This window comes from Pan paniscus, chromosome 1 (assembly GCF_029289425.2).
Source record: "Pan paniscus chromosome 1, NHGRI_mPanPan1-v2.0_pri, whole genome shotgun sequence".
In the NCBI taxonomy this organism is placed as follows: Eukaryota; Metazoa; Chordata; class Mammalia; order Primates; family Hominidae; genus Pan; species Pan paniscus.
The window spans coordinates 91102791-91107188 of NC_073249.2; the positions used below are offsets into that span (position 1 = coordinate 91102791).

The window sequence follows — 4398 nt, forward strand, 5'->3', positions numbered from 1 at the left end:
CCAAAGGAGATTAACTTTTGAGTCAGCGTGCTGGGAAAGGCAGACTCACCCTTAATCTGGGTTGGCACCATCTAATCAGCTGCCAACGTGGCTAGAATATAAAGTAGGCAGAAAAACATGAGAAGACTAGACTAACCTGGGCTCCTAGCCTACATCTTTCTCCTTTGCTGGACCCTTCCTGCCCTCAAACATCAGACTCCAAGTTCTTCAGTTTTGGGACTCGAACTGGCTTTGCTTGCTTCTCAGCTTGCAGACAGCCTATTGTGGGACCTTGTAATAGTGTGAGTTAATATTTAATAAGCTTCCCTTTAACTATATATATATCTCCTATTAGTTCTGTCCCTCTAGAGAACCCTAATACACCCCCTTTAGAGTGTAGATTAGATTAATTTGTATACCCATATATGTCACATGAGATTAGCCTCTTGTGTCTTAAAGTAAATAATATTTGGTGGAATGTTTGGATTTTTTCTTTTCATTCAATTGTTAATAATGAGTCAGACTAAGGGAAGCTGCTAATCATACTTTAGTTTTAAACATGCGCACTTAAAAATGAGTTTATTCTTATCCACAGAGGGTATCATTTTGTCATGACCCATTCTTCTGTGTCCCCAACACTTCATCTCAAAAAGATGAAAATGTCTACTTACTTAAATTGTTTCTAATTTACTGTTATAATAAATGTTCTAGCTAATATTGTCATATATTTCTTTTTTAATATCTGAAATATTTCCCCTAGACTACATAGTGAAAGGCAGGCTCTAAACAGTCTTAAACTCTCAATATAAATTGCCAAATTGCCATTCAGGGGAGTTTGTACCAATTTATATGTCTAACTAGCAATACTGTTAGCTTATCCAACAGAATAATTGACAACATAAGTTATTATAATTACTAAATTTGACAGGATAACTTTATATGTTGCAAAATGACTCACATAGTATATTTTATTTAACCAGCCTAATTTCAAGGCTGTTTAGCTGCTTGAAAAGAAAGTTTTTATTTGTTCTTTGCATGTACTTAGAATGCTGACTGTGTTTTATGAGCCAACAAGTGAAACCGCTGAAAATATGGATCCAGAGAATCAGACAATGGTGACTGAGTTTTATTTCTCTGATTTTCCTCAATCTAAGAATGGCAGCCTCTTATTCTTCATTCCTATGCTCTTTATTTATATATTCATTCTTGTTGGAAATTTCATGATTTTCTTTGCTGTCCGACCGGACCCCCATCTCCATAATCCTATGTACAGTTTTATCAGTGTCTTCTCCTTCCTGGAGATTTGGTACACCACCGTGACTATCCCCAAGATGCTCTCCAACCTTCTCAGTGAACAGAAAACCATCTCTTTCATAGGTTGCCTCCTGCAGATGTACTTCTTCCACTCACTCGGGGTCACAGAAGCCCTAGTCCTCACAGTGATGGCCATTGACAGGTGTGTAGCCATCTGCAACCCCCTTCGCTATGCAATCACTATGTCCCCTTGACTGTGCATCCAGCTCTCCACTGGCTCTTGCATTTTTGGCTTCCTCATGTTACTGCCAGAGATTGTGTGCATTTCCACTCTTCCATTCTGTGGCGCCAACCAAATTCATCAACTCTTTTGTGACTTTGAACCTGTGCTGCAGTTGGCCTGCACAGATACGTACATAATTCTGGTTGAAGATGTGATCCATGCTGTTTCCATTCCGACCTCTGTCTCTGTCATCACCCTTTTCTATTTAAGAATCATCACGGTGATCCTGAGGATTCCCTCTGGTGAGAGCCGTCAAAAGGCTTTCTCCACATGTGCAGCCCACATTGCTATTTTCTTGCTGTTTTTTGGCAGTGTGTCACTCATGTATCTGCGCTTCTCTGTCACATTCCCACCATTACTGGACAAGGCCATTGCACTGATGTTTGCTGTCCTTGCCCTACTTTTCAACCCAGTAATCTATAGTCTGAGGAACAAAGATATGAAAAACGCCACCAAGAAAATCCTCTGTTCTCAAAAGATGTTCAATGCCTCTGGGAGCTAATGGAGTTCACACACACCTCCTCAAAGAAATCTCATCATCTCCTTAAGTTTAAAATGCTAACAAATCAGTTTTTTTAAATTACCATGCACTTTTTCTTTTTTAACGAAATTATTTAAAGACATTTTGGCATGTATTTTCAAAGTGAAGTATCTCTTTAATGATTTTTAATATGAATAACAACAGTACTAAGTTTTGTGTCTATCATTTTAATTTATAGGTCTTGTTTTTCTAAGGCTATAAGTATGATTTATAAATGTTATTACTTTTGCTTGAAAAGTAAGTTAAGCTGTAAAAACAAAAACAAAATAAGTACGTTAAGTTTTAAAGATATTTAAATGATTGTAAAACCTTCTTATACATGTGTCTACATTGTTCTCTTTTCCTGCACTCCACATTTCTTTGTGAAAATCTGTATTCATCTGGTGTCATTTTCCTTCTACCTGAGAAGCTTCCTTCAACTTTTCTCACACTGTGGGTCTGTGGATGATTAATCCTTTTTGTTTTTGTAAGTTTCAACAATGCTTTGTAAATCTGAGCAAGTATTTTATTTTGTCCTCATTTTATAAGATGTTTTTTTCTGGATATAGAAGTCCAAAATATAAGATTTTTTTTTTCTTTTTTTCCATGAGTTAAAGATGTTGGTCTGCTTTGTTCTCACTTGCATTGTTTTTGATGAGTAATCTGCTGACATCCTTGCTTGTGTTTCACAATATGTTATGAATGTCTTTTATCATCTCTTTTATTTTTTAGTTCTCATTTATAAGTGGGAGCTAAACATAGAGGTTACATGGACATAAATATGGAAACAATAGACACTATGGACTATCAGAGGTTGTGGAGGGGTGGGTAAAACAACTACCTATCAGGTAATATGCTCACTACCTGAGTGACGAGATCCGTACTCCAAACCTCAGCTTCACGCAAAATCCCCGTGTAACAAATCTGCACATAAACCCACCGTACGTGTTTTGATTTATGCTGTTGATTTGCTATACTTTCTAATTTTCTAATGTAAGGACTAATGTTTGATCTGACAGGGGATATCTGCTATAGGTTTACCTATGTTTCTATCATTCACAGATTATAATGGAATATTTTCTTCACTTTGTAACTCCAAGTAGTGGAGTTTTGATTTGGAGTTTTCTCCAAATCAAAAGAGAATACTGGCCTAAACAATAATCATATTTATTACTTTATAATTAAGTAAATCATATTTATTACTTTCTAAGTGTTTCCATTATGAAATATTTCATTTAATATTCACAATACCCTTAGGTCAGTTTTTTTTCACTTTAAAAAGATTAACAAGGTGCACACCGGTGAAGTGATTTGGGCTTGGAAAAGAAACCTGGCTCCTTAACATTCAGCCCAGAGACCTTTACCCCTCCATAAATTGTCCTCTGATATATCACAATGATTATGCGGAACATAGAGTCACAGAACTTGTGACGTTTGTATAATGCTGTTATTATGAATTCTTTATGGATTAATTTTCACATCGTTTTGCAGATTTCAGAGCAAATGCTCTTGGGTCCTTGAAGATTAAATAGATATATAATATATAGGCTTAGGACCAAAAACATAAATATACAAATTATACAAAGATATATAGTTATATTTTGGTAAATTTTTAAAAATTAATGTCACTGCTATTAAAAACGTTCCACGTTATGGTTACGTTATGCTACGTTATGTTATGTTAAAATGCTGTGCCGTTTTATATCTCAACATCTTTGTTCTCATTTCATGTTTGCTCTGGAGTGTTGCTCCGTTTCTTCTTCTCTGCTTTGGAGCTTATACTCAGAAAGTTCACAAACACATTTTATCGTTTGAGATAAACGTCCCTGCCTTCCTCCCACAAAACTACACTAGCATTTTTAAGAGCTGAGTAAATTGTCTCGAGAAAAGGTGTTTCGCTCAGCTCCTGCGGAGAAAATAGCAGGGACACAGGGCAACTGCCAGCGGAATCCTAATGACCAGGAGGCCAGCTAGAGGTGTGGGGAGAAAATAAGCAGATAATAATGGAAATATCAATAGCGCTGGCCAAAAAAAAAAAAAAAAAAGAAAAAAGTCTCAATCAACTGTTTTCAGGGAGGCAGATACATTCTTCTATCCACCTATCCGCTTATGAGTGCTAAAGTGGAAAAAAGACCTTAGTCCCAACTTCAGTTCAGCTCCAGACCTTGTTTCCTCCCCTGCCTTGTGGACCCAGCCCTACCGTTTGTCCCTTCTCACTCCTGTATCATTAAATCCTCTCCTGCATTGATATGAGATTTTAAATACTGATGACAACACATTTTGCATGAAGAAAATTATATATGTTTCTTCGATTATACAATTTAAATTTGTTTGAGGTAAACATTAAAAAAGTAGGTCTTCT

The 4398-nt window shown here is 36.3% G+C and overlaps 1 pseudogene; it reads left to right on the forward strand.

The window, feature by feature from the left end:
• Positions 1-1070: 1070 nt before the first annotated feature.
• On the forward strand, positions 1071-2018 carry LOC100992434 (olfactory receptor 6K3-like; annotated as a pseudogene).
• Positions 2019-4398: the final 2380 nt, after the last annotated feature.